The following is a 20,571-nucleotide window of genomic DNA, read 5'->3' as shown; positions in this document are numbered from 1 at the left end:
GTAGATAATGCCCCTTTTGAAATTTCATTTCCACTGACAAAATCATATCAATTATTGATGCTGAGCCATTTGATAGTGCCAATGACTATGGATCTTTAATAGATGTGGCTATAGCACCTGCAGGAACAACTACAAGGTTGTGTCTCTAGAGTAGTTGCTTCCCATGATGGCAGCTTTGGACACTGAGCTGGAAAGTATTACTATTCCAAAGGCTCTTGAGGCTCATGGTCCTGAGCAGTTTCTTTAGCGGTCAGGGAGGATATAGTGGTCAAGGTCATAGTGGTGGTTTTACTTTCCTATCACATGTTGCCACCTACTTCTCCATCAGGTGCCTTGCTGCTTCAGTTAGGTTGGCTTGCATATCCTGTGTATAGCATTTGGTTTGCAGTTGGTAAGGATAGCTGGCCCCTTCTCCATAAGAATTGTTTCCCTGAATGATTACTGTGAGTGCTGGGCTAAGATCAAAACCTTTGGTCTAAGGGTATGATAATACTGCTATGGCTTTTGTGCCCACCTACCTATTGGCAAGTAGGTCAGCGGTTGTTGGTGGTGGTGATGAGGAAGGTGTGTCCCTTCTCCACATTTTTTTTTCCTTTTTCTTTTCAACAATGTCTGAGGAAGAAGTATTACAAACAAGTCTGGCAGTCTGGTGGAAACTGCCCCTCCCAAGGTTCATGGTTTAAGGATCTTCAGCTATCTCCATAAGGGTCTGAGAGGAGATGATGATCAGTGTGATGTTCTGACCTGCCAGGGATATGCTGCCTCCTCTTTCTCCCTTAGGATCCCTTGCTTCTTTAGCAAGGCTGATTCACCTGCTCAACAAATGTTAATTATTTGGGATGAATAGCCCTTTCTCTAATGTAGTTTGTTGGCCCTTCTGGGTGAAGGCTTTGAGGGCCAGGCTAGAAGCAGGATCAGTGTTGATGAGAGGGAAGAAATATACAAAATGCGGGATCTGAGAGCAAGGGTTCTGGAAAGATCGGTGAAGAGGCTGAAAAGACCAGTCCTTACAGCTACAGCCCAGAACCAGACATTAGCACACATGAGCACACAAGTCAGACCATATTCCAGGCTCTGGGTATTTAGAATTATGTCTTTGCAGTAATTCCAAATCAACAAGGCCACCCTTGGGAGAAAGGAACATCCATGCAAAGAAAATAAATGAGACAATTCATTAATCTATAATGATGCAAAATAAACATAGAGAAACCAACATAATTTCTACAGAGCAATGGAATATCCAGGAGGAAATAAGAGAAAGGAAAGTCACATTCAAACTAATTGCTAAATGCAAGTTTATGCAAAATGTATTACTATAAAATGCATTGGGGGGGAGGGGAGGGTTGCATAGTCAAGTATGAGGAAGCAATACGGCTTATACTAACATATCTCCTTCACAAAGATCTAGAAAACACAATCAGACCAAATTCTTATTGGGAAAAAAAAAAACAAGGAAAAAACCCACATTGAGCCATTTTTCTAGTCCAGGGCAACTTAGAGAGACAAGCAGAGAATTCTGCAAACATTGGAGTCTAGTCTGTCCAGGAACTCACTTCATGCTAAGCATTCCAGTGTCCAAAGAATGAAAGAGGACTGAGACTAGGAACCAGGGCAGGAAGCACCACAGCTGAAAACTATGCCAGAGGATCCCTTCAACTTGCACAGGAATAGGTGCCATCCACTACTTCTGTTTTACACTGACTAGTTGCAGGTGACGGATTCAGGGCAAAGAGAAGTAGTGAGTGTTGGTCTTAGTATATTAAGCAAGCAACAAATTCCTGAAGCAAACTAGCTTTCTGCTTCTGATTTCAGGAAAGAGTAGACACTCAGCTCCAGCCTCTACTACATCACAGAAGCCTGAATGGAGTAACAAGAACAGAAATCCCAGACTAAAGAGGAGCCTAAAGTTCAGTTGCTCTGAACTTAGAGCCTCCCAGAAGACTAATAGTGGCTAAGTGTAGCAGCAATCTGCTGAAACTTCCAAATAGAACAAACCAACAGATCTAAATCTGGATCAGGAACTTGGAAAGCTCAGCAAAGGGGGCAGTGAACAGACTTTACTTTGAATCACATCATTTTGAGAGCATTAAAAACTTGTGGGTCTCCACCTTGAGCTGTGAAAATAACAGAAGGATATAAATTCAGGCCAGATATTCTCCCCAGAAGTGCACAGAGTATTCTTCTGGGAGACTTATAACTTTAAGTTGTCTTTATGCATCCTGCCTTTTTAAAACAATAATAAACATTTTTATTTAAAGTTTCAAGTTTCAAATTCTATCCCTCCTTCCCTCCCTCCCTCCCTCCCCTAACCCCTCCCTAGGGTGGTAAGTAATCAAATATAGGTTTTACATGTGCAATTATATAAAACATTACAATGTTAGTCATTCTGTATAAGAAAACTTGAGTAAAAGAAAAAATGAAAATTAAAAACAGTACGCTTCAGTCTGTGTTCAGTCAGTATCAATTCTTTCTTTGGAGGTGGATAGTATATGCATCCTGTCTTTGAGATCAATATCTTTTCCTTAAATGGAGAGCAAGTTTTCTTTTTTTAATAATAAACATTTTATTTATAGTTTTGAGTTCCAAATTTTATCCTTCCTTCACTCCCTCCCTTAATCCCTCCCTAAAGTGGTAAGCAATCAGATGTGCAATTATAGTCATTTTGTATAAAAAAAAACTTGAATAAAAGAAATAAATGAAAGTGAAAATAGCATGCTTCAGTGTTCAATCAATATCAGTCCTTTGGGATTGTCATGGATCATTGTATTACTAAGAATAGTTGTAATTCACAGTTCTTCATTAAATGATATTGCTGTCTCTGTGCACAGTGTTCTCTTGGTTCTGCTCACTTCACTATACATCAGTTTATAAAGTTTTTTCCAGGCCTTTCTGAATTAATCCTGTTTGTCATTTCTTATAGTACAATAATATTCCATCACCATCATATCCCACTGCTTAATGCAATTATGTTTTGTTTCTCTTCTTCCTTTACTTTGTATTCACATTCCCAAACATTTGTCCTCTCTTTTGTTTCTTTGGTGAGATTTGTCAATACAGATGCAGATTTTTCTATTCTGCCCATCATTTATGCTTTGCAGGCCATAAATTTGGCTGTCACAATTCTTATTTTTCTATTAAACCACTCAAGAACAGTGTATTTTGGTTCAATGCTCTCTTCAAAATCCACAAAGTCCTGTCTTATCTAGTATTGAATCATTTTTCTTTATTCTACAAATCTGAGAGAATTGTGTGAACCAAACTGACTCCAGCTTATAAAACTGACTGTTTCATTTTCCTATAAATTCTACCTGCTTGCTAATCATGAGAATTGAATGATATCCTATTTCACATCTAGAAAAGTCCACCTGTTCACTCTCCCCCCATCCTAACCCTCAAAACTCACTCATCCCCCTCCCAACTTGTAAAGTCCTTAATCTTTTCTCCAATTAGAAATCACATAACCTAATCTTGTATCCTGATCTGCTTTAATATATAAAAATCTGTTTACCCCATCCCATATTCATGGAATAGTAACTCTTGAGAAACCAACAGGATTAGATTTTTCTTTAGGAAATATATATACATACACACACGTATTTATATAGAGATATACACACACATATGTGTGTGTATAATTGACTTCCAAATGTTTATAATTGGAAATTCAGGCTTTGAGTATGTTTTAGTAACAAACTCTCAAAATTGTATTAAGGATTTTACATATAAAATTGCATTGATAATTGTAGAGAAAATAAAATTATTTTCCCATTTTAAAATGTCTGAAAAATTTAAAAGACAGAAAGTTCATTTTTCAAGTTAGACCCTCATGAATTTTTAAAAAGAATTTTAAAAATATATCAGGTACAGGGTTTAGGTAAAGAAAGAAATAACAAATGGTATGGGAAAAAATGAATTTCTCCAAAGCTTCAGGTTTGGAGAACCAAATTTAAGGAATTGTTCTAAATTGTATTAGGGGCAGCTACGTGGCTCAGTGTATAGAGTGTTGTGTCTGGAGTCAGAAAGACCTGAGTTCAGGGGGCAGCTAGGTGGTGCAGTGGATAAAGCACTTGCCCTGGATTCAGGAGGATCTGAGTTAAAATCCATCCTCAGACATTTGACACTTGCTAGCTATGTAGTCTTGGGCACTTAACCCTCATTGCTCTGCAAAAAAAAAAAAAAAAAAAAAAAAAAGCAGGCGGGAAACCTGAATTCAAATCCAGCCTCAAATACTTACTAGCTGTGAGACCCTGGGCTAGTCATTTAACTTCTGTTTGCCTCATTGGAGAAGGAAATAGCAAGCCACTTTAGAATCTTTCGCAAGAAAACCTAATTGACGGTATTGACATACTATGGTCCAGGGGAAGTTAGGTGGTGCAGTGGATAGAGCACTGACCCTGGAGTCAGGAGGACCTGAGTTCAAATCCAGCCTCAGATACTTAACACTTACTGGCTGTGTGACCCTGGGCAAGTCACTTAACCCTAATTGCCTCACCAAAAAAATGTTGTCTAGACATACTATGGTCCATGGGGTCACAAAGAGTCAGACACAACTGAAGAACTGAATAACAATTAAATTGTATTAAGTCTTGTTACTGGCAGATTTAGCAGAATTCTCTGAGAATTTCTATGAATGATTTGGAACCAGAGAAGCTGAGTGACCTTCAGAGCTACCCTGAGAATGATGCCTATTCCAGAACGTCCAAGAGAAGATATCCATAGACTCAACCATATGGGACAACTGGTACTCAAGATAAAATGATTAAATAAGTAGACATTGGGAGTGGATTAGGAGGACACAGGTAAACTTGATGTTAGTTCATATTTATGATCATTATTGCATTACTTCAATGTTTTGTTTCATGGTGTTTGCTGAGTTTTCTTGGTTTCTTTGGTGACATGTAACTGTCCCCTCTCAAATTAGTCTATAGTGAGCCCTCTAAAATAGTTTTATCTGTAGTCTGACTTATGTATTATGAATATTTGAAAGAAATTTATAGCTTTGGCTTATAGGTAAGTGATTCATGGGGACCCCATCCTCAAGGAATCAAAGGGAAAGAATTGAGGGAATTGTGTGAATTGAGTGAAGCATACTCTCTTCATTTTGTGACTCAATTCTGAATCTAACTCAGTTTCCTTTCTGTTCAATTATAGGCCTACTCCAATCTCTGTCTTGTGAGAAAGCTTTAAATATATGAAAATCATTGAGTAAATAAGCACAGGGGGAAAAGAAACACAATTATTACTTTTTGAAGATAATACAATAGTCTATTGAGAGGAATCTTGAAATCCACATTAAAAACTAATTTAGATAATTACTTCAGTAAATTTTCAGAATATAAAAGAAATCAACCCAAATTGTTTCCTATATATAGGACGGGCCATGAAATTTATTAAAGATGATTTCCCCTAATTTGCTTTTTCAATGCTGTAAGAAATCCAACAGCTGAAGTCTTGTTTTATAAAGCTTAGAAAAAATAATAAAATCATCTGGAATATTGAGATTCAGCTGATTTTTTTTAATGTAGAAAGTAAAAATGACCAGTAAAAAAAAGTAAACTGTCTAGAATGGAGATTCATAATGAAAATAGTCATGTATATATTAACATGATGAATATATATATTTGTACTATTTCTGCAACTCAGGATTTTAGAGAGTTATATGTAGAGCTTGAGTAATTTGACCACATTCACACTGTCATATTTCAAAGGTGGGAATTGAACATAGGCCTTGCTGGGTAGGCAACCAGCTCACTTTCCAATAAACCACACCAACACATATTTTATCTGTATTTTCTGTAGTAACAAACTACTAAAAACAAAGTCAATACCCCATAAACTGGGAAAAAGCTAAACAAGTTGTAATACATTAGTATAATGAAATATTACTGCACTTAAAGAAACAATGAATATGATACAAGACATGTGAACTCATGAAAAGTGAATTAAACAGCATCAAGAAACAATACACATAATGACCACAACAATGTAAATGGAAAAAAGCCATTTGAACCAAAAATAAAAAATGAATGTTGTGGAAATTACAAAATCTAATCTAGCTCCAAAACACAGATGTAAGATTGTATTTGTGCAGAGGTGGGGTTCTTTGGATATGGTACATACATATCATATTGGTCTTGGTTGGTTGTTGGTTAATTTTGTGGCACTTGTTTTTTCTTTGTTATTCTTTGTTACAAAGGATAGTTCTCTGGGTAGGGAGTGCAAGGGATATAGTAGGAAACGTGACATAAAAACTAAAAATGTGTTTTTTTAAAGAAATTATAGTCTCCACAGAGAGGAAATCTCCTGCCTACCTTTCAGGGTGGTTTATTTAATATTTGGATAGCTCTAATTGTTAGAAAGTTTTTCTTATCTCTAGCCTAAACCTATTCCTTTGAAGTTTCTACCAATTGCTCTTAGTTCTTCCATATGGGAGGCAGAACAAATCCCTCATTAATATAATAGTCCTTCCAATTTTGGAAGACAGTTCTGATATTCTCCTTAACACCATAATCTCTTTAACATAACATTCTTCCTTAGTATTCTAATCATTTCCTCCAATTGTTCCTTGTACAATCAGATTGCAAGGTCCGTTTAACATTCTGGTTGTCTTGCTCTGGAAAGTCTGGTTTATCAGTGTCCTTCTTAAAATGAATTTCAGAAAAAAAACACAATATCTCAGATCTGATCCAAATAAAATGCTGAGTATGTCTATACTATCACTTCCATAATTAATTTCATTTCAATTTTTCTTGTTGACTAAGGGTCACAACTGTGAGCATTATTATTCACCTATGTAATCATCCTCCTAATCACAGAATCAAGAGTAACCTTGCACAAATGAAGAAAATGAAACAGTATGATTTTTATTTCCTCTCCATCATTTTTATTCTGACCTGAAAGAGGAAAGATCACAACTCAAATGGAAATTCTAGAAGTTGTATGGTTGCATGCTTAGAGAATAGTAGAACTGGATGAGAATTTGGAAGTCTAACCCAACACCATCAATTTGTTAGGTGAAGAAATTGATACATCTGGAAGAAAGTGAACACCAAGGAGAAAAGATGCAATTACTAGAGAACCAGAGACTGTCCCAAAATTCAGGACACCTTCTTCTAGAAGAGATATGGAGTATATGGATAAGTGGTACTTTGAATGGGCTGTGATCAGTAATCCCCATATCCATCAATAAAACAGTGTAGTACAGTACAAAGAACCTTATATTAGTTATAGACCTAAATCCATGTTACTAAAAGTATATGATTGTTCAAGATCAACCCCCAATTTAAAACACCTTCATTTGATCATTACATTATCTCAAGTCATTTTCCTATATCTCTCCTTCTTTGTACAAACTCTTTTTAAAAAATCCATAAAACTCACTGCCTCCACATCCTGACATTGAACTCATTTCTCAGCAAAACTTGCAATCAGGTTTCCAACTCCACTAATTGAATTAAGTGCTTTTTCCCCAAGAATTCTATTTAGATGATCCATAGGCATCTAAGACTCAATATGCCCCAAAAAGAATTCACTATCCTAGTCACCCATGTTTACAACCCAAAGTGATCTTCTTAGTTTTCATTCTCCTTCAATCTGCATAACCCAAGTGTTGTTGGTTCTACTCCCACAACTTCTCTTCTATTTCTGCTTTTCTTTATTCACATGGCCATCACATAAATGAAAATGCCTCCTTACCTCTCACTGTGACTATTGCAATGGCTTCCTAATTGTTCCCTCTACCTAGAGCCTCTCCTCTCTAATCCATCATCCATATAGCTGCCAAGATGACATTCTAAAAGAACAGATCTGACGTCCTCTGCTCACGGAGCTTTAATGGCTTTCCATTGCCTCTAAGATAAAATATAAATCCCCATTTGCCATTTAAAACCCTATGTCATCTGGCTCCAGCCTATCTTTCTAGGCATTTCACATTACTTCTCCTCAAGCACTCTGCTTTCCAGTCAATTTGACTCTTGTCTTTGTAAATGACATTTCCCTCACTGTGGCTTTGAAAAATCTGTCTCCTCTGTTTGGAACACTCACCATCTTCATCTCTATTTCTTAGATTCATTAGTTCCTCTCCTCAGGTGCCATTTCCCACATAGACCTTTCCTGAACTCCCTAGTTATTATTGTTTTCCTTTTCCCAAAATGACTGTGCTTGTAATTTGTATTTGCTTTTTTTTATTCCTGTTTGTCCTAACAAAGTAGGACTTTTGGGGAAGCTCCTGACCATTGATTGAGCCAAATAAAAAGCTTTGTAGTGTGGAAATTCCCTCTACTAATGCAGAACGAGTAATCACCTATAACTTTTAATTTTTTTTTTTTGGCAGGACAACCGGGGTCAAGTGACTTGCCCAGGGTCACACAGCTAGTAAGTGTTAAGTGTCTGAGGTCGGATTTGAACTCAGGTACTCCTGAATCCAGGGCCGGTGCTCCATCCACTGCGCCATCTAGCTGCCCCTATAACTTTTAATTTTAGCAATAAAGTAACTTTCCCAGGATCACATAACCTATTGGTTATAACCTGTTGTATCAAAAGTAAAATTTAAACCTATGTCTTTCTAACTTAATAAGTAAGCACTTAATATATTACTGAATGGAATTGAAGTCAACTTATCTTTTGCAAGACTGTTTTCTCATCCATAAACTGGACATAATGCATGCATTGGCAACATCACAGGAAAGGTATGAGGATCAACTAAGATAAAGCATGTGGAAACGCTTTATACTGCATAAAGTGATGAATAAATGAGAATCTTTAATTAGAATGGAGTCTCTTTTCTTTCACTGAATGAGAAGCTTATGTGATGCTAAAGGCAAAAAAAAAGGCATGTTCCTTATTGTCTAGCTCTGTGTTAATTTGCACCTATGGAATTTCTGAGAATATATTTTCTCTGAGTATTTGGAAGCTTATCATTAAATGGGGTTGTTAACAACCTGTATAGTGTACATGCTTCTGTCATACTCCCCTGGATGTTGGGAACAGTGACAGAGTCCTGATCAAGTGGTAGTACTAGTAGCAGACACAGTACCAAAACAGGGTCAAATGAAAATTGTGCTTCATTCTTAAACTAGGATGTGCAATGAGTAAGAACCAAAAGTGTAAATTCTCCAGTGTTCTTTCTAGTAGGCCATGAAACTTTCTTCTACATGTACCCTTCCATATATTTTCCTTGGGTATACGTATTCTCTGTGTTTTTGTGTCCTCCCTTATTCATGGTTGTCACATGTATACATTGGGAAACTTATTCTTCTCATTTCATTTTCCGTATATGATTGTCTCTAAACTTGAACTAATATGTCCACTAGGTGGTTAGTAAAAGTAAACATATTAAAGGGGATTAATAAGATAGGGTTTTGAGCAACTGCTGAACAACAGAGTGACTTAACCATTGGGTAGATTTTCTAGGAGTTAACATGTAAAAACAGATGCTGGGAGAAGATATTCTTGTGTATAGATTTACCATTCTCACATCTCAATAATAAAACCTATTATAAAAAATGCTATGACATGAGCATTAGAGTGGCAGCATTCCCTCTTTGGGGAAAAAGAAGAAAGTGAAAGATAGGGGGACTTATGGGTCAGATTCATGGAATGCAAAAAAACAAGCATAAAGAGCCATGATCCACACCTACCAGGATGGTGCAGAATTGCACAAGTCCTAAACATGTCTTTTCATAGACATGCAATCATTTACAAAGAATAAAAAGTAGGCCAGTTTGACTGGAAAGCACAGTACTTGAGAAGTTCTCTCATTCTTACCATTTAAAAAAATTCTAGTCACATAGATCTTAATGTCAGAGAATACTAAAGCAAAAAGTATCTCAAGAACTCATCTTTGTCCACTTATCAGCCTTTGTACAGTGTGCCATTGTAGCTTTGACAGAAGTACAAAGTCATTTACCTGATTCTTTTAAATGTGCATAACAGGAAACTAATTTCTAAATCTTTCCTGAGAAAGTAGTAATAATTACTACTAGATAAGTAGAAATAATTATTCTCAAGGAGTAGAAAACCTGAATAATAAATGTCTAAGTATTATGGCATTCACCTCCAATCTTGTCAGGGCTTTCGTAAACATTACAACTCTTGATTAAATTTCATACTATTGGGTTCCTTATAAAGGGAAAGGTCCAAAAGGTTCATTTTACAGTGGAAACCAAATTTCAGTCCCAACTTTGTTTTTGAAAAGCACAGCGGGTTAGGGAAAAAATGATCATATAAGGTAATGGTTGGTTGAAGTTTAAAGCCATTTTCTGTGCGATCTCTGTAGCTGTATCGCCTCTATTTCATATGAATGTCTTTAAATTACAGTAAAGTCTTACATTTAAGGAATTATTTAAATCTATCATCAAATACAGTCTGATGGGGGGCAGCTAAGTGGCACAGTGGATAAAGTACTGGCACTGGATTCAGGAGGACCTGAGTTCAAATGTGGCCTCAGACACTTGACAGTAGCTGTGTGACTCTGGGCAAGTCACTTAACCCTCATTGCTCTGCAAAATATATATATATATAGTCTGATGCCTTGTAAATAAATTGCTACTGTCTAGTGTTGTTGTTTTTTTCTTTTCTTTCTTACTCATAGTAAATTTATAGTGCATTAATTTGGCTTCATGGAAAAGATAAAGACTGATCATTCCATCAATTAGCAATGACCATCAAATTCAGTTCAGTTACTGGAAACAATCAAATCATAGTGGGGGGGGGAAGCAGAAGTCTTAAAAGTTGTTTAGACAAAAATAAAATAAAATTTAAAGATCAAGATAATACATTAGTAAATGACAACTCCTTCAACTCTATAATCACTTTTGTTCAATGTAGAGGAGAAATATAAGGGCAGCTATGTGGCACAGTGGATAAAGCACCGGCTCTGGAGTCAGGAGAACCTGAGTTCAAATTTGACCTCAGACACCTGACACTTGCTAATTGTGTAACCCTAGGCAACTCTGATTGCCTCAAACATCTGGGGCCATCTCCAGTAATCCTGATCTATGTCTTGCCACTGGACCCAAATGGCTCTGGAGGAGAGAGTGAGGCTGATGACTCTGCACAGCCCTCCGTCACTTAAATCCAGTTCACTGCAAGTCATAACATCACCTCTCAATGTCCTGGTCCTCTTTGAAAAAGGACAAACAACAACAATAAGTAGAGAAATATGCCTTGAGGTACAAAATTTTTCTCACACACACACACACACACACACACACACACATACACACCCCTTTTCATTTGCCCTTTATTTCAGAAATGAGGATAGCCTTTGCAAGAATTTCTTGCAAAGTAGCCACTGGATAAATGTTTGTGAAATGTTGAACAGAGACTTGAGAAATGATGTGAGAATTCACTGAAATAGAATAAAGGTCAAGTAGCATTCCAGCTAGCTAGAAACCCTTCCTTAGAATTTTTTTTTATTATTCTCATGGAATGGGAAACAAACCTATCTGTGAATTCAAAGAAAAATTGCTTCTTATAAGGAAAAGGAAAAAAGAAAAAAATGCAGTTTCTTACCAAAAAATTGCAGCTTACAAATTTAACTGCAAACCAGGTTGTTTGTAGAAAACGATTCCTATGTAAATTCATTACAAGTCAGGAGATGTATAAAAAATATGTATAAAATAATGAGTCCTATAGAAATTAAAGGCTAGATCTTTTAATGAACATTCAGCAAAAGCCTGAGGCAATTTTATCTAAAGAGTGTATTCAAAAGTAGCCCCAATTATATTTCTTTGCTCCTTAATTATTAGTTTATGAGATAGGTGTCAAACTTGCTGGGCTGAGGCAATGGGCAAGAGGGAATCCATGTATCTCCAAAACTCACAAGTAGTCAGATTAAAATGTAATTCTTGAGGCAGCTAGGTGGTGCAGTGGATAAAGCATTGGCCCTGGAGTCAGGAGGACCTGGGTTCAAACCTGGCCTCAGACACTTGACACTTACTAGCTGTGTGACCTTGGGCAAGTCACTTAACCCTCATTGCCCCACAAAATAAATAAGTAAATAAACAACAAAAACTGTAATTCTTAGTTTCTATTTTATTTTGATATAGGGATATAGTTTTCAGTTTCAAGCTAATCTCCTGATCGCTGCTTCTTAATTGGGAAAGTGAGATCCCAACCTTTATATCCAAGGTTTGTTCCCCTTACCACCAAATACCATTTCCATAATGGACATACATAGTAAATGGCAAGGAAATCCATTTATTTACACTGATAGCAAAACAAATCAGAGAAAGTATAGACATGAGAATATATGCCAGGCAATGTAGATTGAAGGAACTCTACTTTGGGGAGTGAGACACCTCAAACAAACTAGCAAAAATGGAACAGAGTAGGATTATAAAGGGTGATAGGGCTAAGAGAGCTAAAACAAAGAAAAAAAGAAAGGAAGGAAGGAAGGAAGGAAGGAAGGAAGGAAGGAAGGAAGGAAGGAAGGAAGGAAGGAAGGAAGGAAGGAAGGAAGGAAGGAAGGAAGGAAGAAAAAGAAAGAAAGAAAGAAAGAAAGAAAGAAAGAAAGAAAGAAAGAAAGAAAGAGACATTGAAACAACTTTTTAAAAGGGAAAAAAAGGAAGCAAAACCAGAAAAAAGTCCTGAAAAGCAGGACCACTTTGAAAGCTTTAGGTTGATCATAGTAATATACTTTGGAAGAAAAGCTTTATATAACAGAGATCAGCAGTTTTGTGTATGAAACTTGCTCTTTTTCTGTTCTACTTTTTGTTGTTCATTTTCCAATTATGTTTTTCATGACCCCATTTGGGATCTTCTTGGCAAAGATACTAAAATGGTTTGTAATTTCCCTCTCCAGCACATTTTACAAATGAGGAACTGAGGAAAACAACATTAAGTGACTTGCCCAGGGTCACACAGCTGGCAAGTACCTGAGGCCAGATTTAAACTCAGGTCATCATGACTCTAGGGCTGGCACTCCATCCCTTGTGCCACCTAGGTTCCCTTCTCTTCTACTATGTATGTGCAAATACCCATTCAATTAAGTGTTAATCAAATTCACAATAAAAACAAAAAGGAAATTAAATTTTTAAAAATAGAATAATTGGGACAGCTAGGTCACACAGTGGGTAGAGCACTGGCCCTGGGTTCAGGAGTACCTGAGTTCAAATCCAGCCTCAAACACTTGACATTAGCTGTGTTACCCTGGGCAAGTCACTTAACCCCAAGTGCCTCGCCAAAAAAAAAGAGAATAATTGAAGGCCATCCTTCCCAAACCCCATTTTCTCCAATTCCATTCTTCAAATTATTGCTGTATCTTCCCCTATTCTATGATCCATCATTTCAGTCTTGGAGATGAAGTGGCTCTTCTTCTTGTGAATACTAACCTCTTTATACACACCCTTGATCCCATCCTTTTCCATCTCTCTGACAAACCTATACCTTCATTCATCCCTTCTATTCTAGTTTTCAATCTCTTCTCATCCATTGGTTCCTTCCTTAAGTTATTTATCCATTCTCAGATTTCCCCCAACTTAAGAAAAGAAAACCCTTCAATTGTCCTCACCATCCCTTTCAAGTTATGATCTTATATCACTTTTTCTTTCCTGAACTCCTAGAAATATTTCTTTATCCTTGTCACTTGCATGAGAAAGTTCTCATGTCCCAGATACTTCTCAGCCCTTGATAATTTGTCTTCATTATGTGCCACTTGATTAAAAATACTATATTCAAGATCACCAATGATACTTTTATTATTAAATCTAATGTTTTTTATCAATCCTCATCCTTATTGAGCCCTTTGAAGTATTTGGTTTTGTTGACCATTGCCTGTTTCTAAATTTCTCGCCTCTTTTGCCTTTCATGACACTTCTATTGTGGTACTATTGCTGTCTGACCAATCCTTCTCAGTGTACTTTGCAATATCATCCGCACCCTGTAACCTATATGAAAATTTACCTGATGACTCTGAACTGGATCCTTTATTTTATCTCTACATCTTTCTTGGTGAGAGCATAAGCCCCCATGGATTCCATGTATGTTGTCTCTGTGCAGATCATTCTAAATTTATATGATCCTTCTTTAACTTTCTCCTGACCTCCAGTCCTATATCTCCAATTTCCTGCTGTATTTCAGAATATGGATGTTCTATAGACATCTCATAATCAATATGTCCAAAATATCTACCTTCATACCAACACACCAATCTCTCTCTTTTTATAACTTCCCTACTTCTATAAAGGGTATCACCATTATTCCAATTACCTTGACTTCACTCTCATTCACCTTTGTATCCAATTAGTTGCCAAGTTTTAGCAATACCAATTCCTCTACATCTCATGTCCTTCCTTTTCTCTACTCTCAATACAACTACACTAGTTTAGTCCCACATTGTCTCTTACCTGGAATATCTAAATAACATTCTGGTTGGTTTCCCTATATCTAGTCTTTTCCCTCTTTAATCAATCCTCATAACATACATCAAATTGGTATTGTAAAAGGGTTAGTCTGATCATGTTGTTTACAATTTGAAAAACTCCACTAGATCCCTATCGACTTTGGGATAAAGTCCTAGCTGTTCTATTTGGAATTTAAAGCCCATAAAAATCTAGGTCTAACCATATGGATGAAATGTTGTTCTTCTTCACACAATACACATTTCAATAAAACTGGTCCATTTACTTTTCTCTGCATTTCCTTTCTCACCTCTGTGCCTTCACACAAATTTTCCCCAATGTCTATACTGTAGTCTCTCCTCACCTTTGCTACTTACATTCCCTATCTACCTTCAAGTCTCAATTCAAGTACTATTAGTTGAAAAACCCTTTCTTGATTCTCCCTGTCATTATTTGTATATTTGAGAATCTATTGAGAATCCCCCTGCTAAAATATAATCTTCTTGAAGCCAATCCCTGTCTTGTTTTTGTATTTGTTTCTCCAGCACTTAGTATAGTGCCTGACACATAGCTGTCACTTAATAAATGCTTTTGATGGTTTGGCTTTTTAAAATTTAATTTCTCTAATTCATCTTCTGCAAAAGATAATGTAAGGAAAATATTTGTAGCAGCTCTTTTTGTGGTGGCTAAGAATTGGAAATCAAAGGAATGACTATCAATTGGGAAATGGCTAAACAAGCTGTGGTATATGATTGTGATGGAGTATTATTGTGCCATAAGAAATGGCAACCAGGATGATTTCAGAAGGAACTGATGTATAGTGAAGTGAGCAGAATCAGGAGAACATTGTGCACAGTGACAGCAATATTGTTTGATGAAGAACTTAACTATTCTCAATACAATGATCCAAAACAATCCCAAAGGACTAATAATGAAGCATACTATTTACCTTCAGACAAAGAATACAGACTGAAGCATGTTATTTTTCACTTTCATTTTTTCTTTTATTCAAGCTTTCTTATACAAAATAACTATTTTACATAATTACACATGTAATATTTTAAATATTTTACATAATTGCACATGTATAACCTATATCTGATTGCTTATTGCTTCAGGGAGGGGGAAGGAAAGAAAGGAAGAAGGGATAAAATTTGGAATTCAGGACTTTAAATAAAAATGTTTATTTTTTTTTAAAAAAGAGATAAAGAAAAGGAAGAGAACTGGAAAACATTCTACAGAACCTGGTGTCCCAGGTTCACTGTTAAAAGACTGAAAACTTAATCTTCTACAATGTCAAAAAGACTATTTTTATGCCTCCAGCTTCTAAAACACAAATGTCTAGCACACTAGGGTTTGTAAGACACACACCTATCTGGTCTACAACAGCTTTGGATGGGGAAGGAATCTGCACACCAACAGCCCAGTCACAGCTTCTTCTGGAGTTATAGTTCCTAAACTCCCAAAGCCACAACCCTGGAACAGATAGCAATGAGACTGGGGGCAGAGCCAAGATGGTGGAGGAGAGGCTGTAACTCCCACAAGCTCCAGATAAACCTGTCCACTCATGCCCAAATAATGCAGTAAAAAATCAAAACCCAGAACAGCCTAATGCACATAAGAACAGAGTGAGACTATTTCTCCAAAAAAGAGGGCAATTCCAATCACCTACTGATCAGGCTGAACAGCTCAGCATGCAGTCCAGAACCAGCCAGGGACACTGCTTCCAGCACATGTCAGAGTCTTCAGCACCAGCAGCTTCTGAGGTTCCAATGACGGACTGGTGAGGGGGTTCGGCAGTAGGCCGGGATGAAGTGGAGGCAGTATCTACTGGAGTTGGGGCAAAGCGCCCTGGGTCTGAACCAGTGAGTTGAATCGAGTGGTGGTGGCCTAGTGCGGGAGGGGCAAAAGCACACCAAGCTTCTGACCATAGAGAATCAGAGTTCAATCAGACTTCTGTTTCCAGCTCAAAGAGAAAGTGTCTGTGATTACTCACAAGCCAGGCAGGCTGAGAAGAAGCCCAATCACTCCCTGGGCCATGCTGTAGCATGAACAGTGTATTCTGGAAGCAGCTCTACACTTTAAGAAGGAGTAAAAAGCCAAGAAATAGTAAGCCAGGATGAGTAGGCAGAGAAAGCAGAAGATCATCGAAAATTTCTTTGGGAGAAAGGTGGACCACAATACATCCTCAGAAGAAGAAGATAATAATAGGGTCAAAGCTCCAACATCCAAAGCTTCCAAGAAAAATATGAACTGGTCTCAGGTCATGGAAGCTCTCAAAAGGGACTTCGAAGAGAAAGTAGGAGAGATAGAACAAAGATGTAGAGAAAGAGAGGAAGGAATGGAAAGAGAAATGAGAGCAATGCAGGAGATTCATGAGAAAAAAATCAACAGTTTGAAAAGCCAAACGGAAAAGGAGATTAAAAAACTGTCTGCTGAAAATAATTGCCTAAGAATTAGGATTGAACAAATGGAAGCTAGTGACCTTATGAGAAACCAAGACACAGTAAAGCAAATCCAATTGAATGAAAAAATAGAGGGTAATGTGAAATATCTCCTTGAAAAAACAGCTGACCTGGAAAATAAATCTAGGAGAGATCATTTGAAAATCATTGGACTACCTGAAAATCATGACCAAAACAAGAGCTTAGACACCATCCTCCAAGAGATTGTGAGGGAAAATTTCCCTGATATTCTAGAAGCAGAAGCTAAAATACAAATTGAAAGAATCCACTGATCACCTCCTAAAAGAGATTCCCAAAAGGAAAACCTCCAGGAATATTATAGCCAAATTCCAGAACTCCCAAGTCAAGGAGAAAATATTGCAAGCAGCTAGAAAAAAGGAATTCAAGTACTGTGGAGCTCCAATAAGGATAAAGCAAGATCTAGCAGCTTCTACATTAAAAGACCAGAGGGCATGGAATATGATATTACAGAGGGCAAAGGAACTGGGACTACAGCCAAAAATCATGTACCCATCAACTTTCAGAGGAAAAAATGGAATTTCAATGAGAAAGAAGACTTTCAGGCGTTTGTTATGAAAAGACCTGAACTGAATAGAAAATTTGACTTTCAAATACAAGACCCTGGAGAAGCATAAAAAGATAAACATGAAAAAGACTTCATGAGGGATATTAAAAGATCAAACATGTTCCTACATGGAAAGATAATACTTCAAACTTATAAGAACTATCTCAGTAAGGAATTCACAGAGGACACAGTTCTGAACTAAATACAAAGGGATGATATCTGTAAAGCATTTATGTTTTGTTCTTTCTGGGGAAGACAGAGTGAGGAGTCTTATGTCTGGATCCGGATTTGGGCTTGGGGTCTCCAGGGTCCAGGGCTGGTGTACTGTCCACTGTGCTACCTAACTAACCCATAATGATATCTTTAAAATAGGGTTTAAGTGTAGGAGAAATAGACTGGAGGAGGGGGAAGGGGAGAGATGGTCTGGGGAGAAGTTGTTCACATGAAGGAAACAAGAAAAACGCTTATGGAGGGGAGGGGAAGAGAGGGAAGGAATTGGGGAGTGAATGAACCTTAATATTATCAGAATTGACTCAAAGAAGGACTAACATACATACTCAAGTAGGTATAGTAATATATTTTTGCCCTGAGGTAGAGGAGGAAGATAAGGGGAGAGAGAGGAGAAGGAGGAAAGAGCAGATTGGGGGAGAGAGCAGTAAAAAGCAAAACACTTTCAAGGAAGGTAAAGATGTTCTGCATAACCGCAGAAGTATGACATATTGAATTGCTTTATTTCATAGGGAGGGTTGAGGAGGGAGGGAGGAAGAAAATTTGGAACACAGAATTAGCTCAAAGACCTTAAACTCATCAGATTTGGCTCATGGAGGGAATAACATTCACACCCAGTTGGGAGGAGTAATCTATTTAACCCTACAGGAAAGTATGAAGGGAAGAGTACCAGGAAGGAAGGGTGAAAAAAAGGGAGTACAGAGTAGGGGAAGATACAGTCAGAAGTAAAACGCTTTTGAAGAGGAATAGGTTAAAAGAAGATAGAAAATAGAGTAAATATTATGGGAAGGGAATAGGATGGAGGGAAATAGTTATGATGATTGAATATAATGGCAAAACATATGGTACCTACTTTGCTGGGCTGATATGAAGAAAATTCTTTGTCAAGTTTAAGGTACTTTATTCAGGTTATGATGAACAGGATACTATCAGAAAAACCTGGAAAGACCTACATGAACTGAAGCAGAGTGAAATGTACTGTATACAAAATAACAGCTATAGTGTAAGATGATCTTCTGGGAAGCTTGTGGTCATTTTCAGCAAGGCAATGATCCAATATAACCCTGAAGGACTTATCAAAATAACAACCCATCTATAGAGAAAGAAGTGATAGTATCTGAAAATATATGGAAACACATTTAAAAAAATTTTTTTTTCCTCTTTGACAATTCCTCAATCTGAAGTTTTGGGGTTTTTTATTGTTTTCTCTCACAGCCTAGCTAATGTGGGAATGTTTTCCATGACTACTCATGTATAACTTATTTTGAAATGCTTGAGTTCTAGTGGGTGGGGGGGTGGGAATGGAGGAGGAAGAGAAGTTGGAACACAATTTTTTTTAATTGATATTAAAATTTGTTTTTACACATATTTTGGAAAATAAAATTCTATTCAATAAAAAAAGAAAGAAAGAAAGAAAAGAAAGCAGTGGAACCAAGTAAAGGTTTCCAACTTTAACCTAAAGTTATGGGAGATTGGCAAAATTATTATTGGTGAGACTCCACTCATAAAAAGAAACAAGGATATTTGAATGAATAAAAAACTGAAAAGTTAGAGTATAATGAACCTATGAAAGTCTATCATAATTCACCTTCATATCTTGCTTATATCAATGTAAAAACTTGAGCTAAAGCTGTATTAGAGGAAGAAAGTCAACAAGAGTCAATCCCAAATGGAGAGAGGAGAACCTTATATGAGCATCCCACTTCCAGAGGATTATGATGATGGTTTTTCAATGAACCGCATGGTTATTGTCCATTTCCAGAGAAACCACCATCTAATTAAATGAAATATTAAGTGAAAGTACAGAGCCAGGTGTTTATTCAGTCATTGCCATAGAAGAAAGGAAAGTTCTCGAGCAATAGGTTTTGTGCTTGATTGTTCATCAGAGAAAACTAGAAGTTGAACTCTTACAAATAAAATAATGTTATCAGGAAAAGGAGAGGAAGTTCTTTAAAAAGCAGAAATTAATTTAACAATAATCTCTAGAGGGTCTGTAGCTTAAAGCTAGATGTGGACATGGAAAAAATTGCCATTGAAATTGCCCAAGCAAAGGAACAAGCCCCCAAACTTCAGGGAGAATAAGAGAAAGAAGCAGTGAAGCAGGCAGAGCCATCAGCCCTGTCACTGCTGCTGCTGCCACAGCTGAGGATGCCCAGTTGGACCAGATTTCCAAGACTTCAATGGAGATAGAGGAGACTCACCTACAGGAAACAGTAGAAAGTCAATGATAACTTTACCCCGGAAGATAAGAATTGCCAAGAGACAGTAGATAGTATGGCAGAAGGTACCAGTGACTGCAACATTGGTTCAGAGAGCAACAGTGCAAGGGTAAAGGAGCCTCACAGAAGACAATGAGAAGAAAGAATAAATGTTGACTAATTTCAGAAAATAAGGAAGGAAGGAAGGTATTGTAGTTTGAGCTTCACTTATTTCTGTGGTGGTTTGGGGGTGGGAGAGTTGCATATTTTTTTCATTGAGCACTTTATGATGCTAAAATATCTCAGAAAATTTTTACATTTGGATAAACAATAAAACCCAAAGTCAACTTATAAGATCCTAGAATTAGAGGTAACTGATTCTTATTTGGCAGGGGAATTGGGGTGGAAAAGGGATATTTGCTCAGGATTACATGGGTATTAAGTAGCAGAGATGGAATCTGAACTCAGGTCCTCTAAAATATAAATCAGCACTATTTTAATCACTTCAACTGCATTGCCTCCCAGATTGACAATACAATCCCATCCAATTCGAAAGATTAAGGAACTGAGGCTCAGAAAAAAACAGTGGCTTGGCCAAGGTAACATAGATTTAAAAGTAGCAAAGTCAGAGTTTGAATCCTGGTCCTCTAACATAAAAGGCAATGTTAATAGCATCATGTAACTGCACAAGTTCTACAAGTACCATCCTAGACTAGCAGTTGGTACTTATTTTTAATCAGCTCACTCATTAAATACTTTGGTCCTCTGTACAT

At 37.1% G+C, this 20,571-nt stretch overlaps 1 pseudogene; it reads left to right on the top strand.

Moving 5' to 3' along the window:
* Nucleotides 1-497: 497 nt before the first annotated feature.
* LOC122754870 lies at nucleotides 498-19,968 on the top strand (annotated as a pseudogene).
* Nucleotides 19,969-20,571: the final 603 nt, after the last annotated feature.

The sequence above is a fragment of the Dromiciops gliroides genome, chromosome 4 (assembly GCF_019393635.1).
Source record: "Dromiciops gliroides isolate mDroGli1 chromosome 4, mDroGli1.pri, whole genome shotgun sequence".
In the NCBI taxonomy this organism is placed as follows: Eukaryota; Metazoa; Chordata; class Mammalia; order Microbiotheria; family Microbiotheriidae; genus Dromiciops; species Dromiciops gliroides.
The sequence above is the reverse complement of the archived record's forward strand: the minus strand, read 5'-3'. Positions and strand labels throughout refer to the sequence as shown.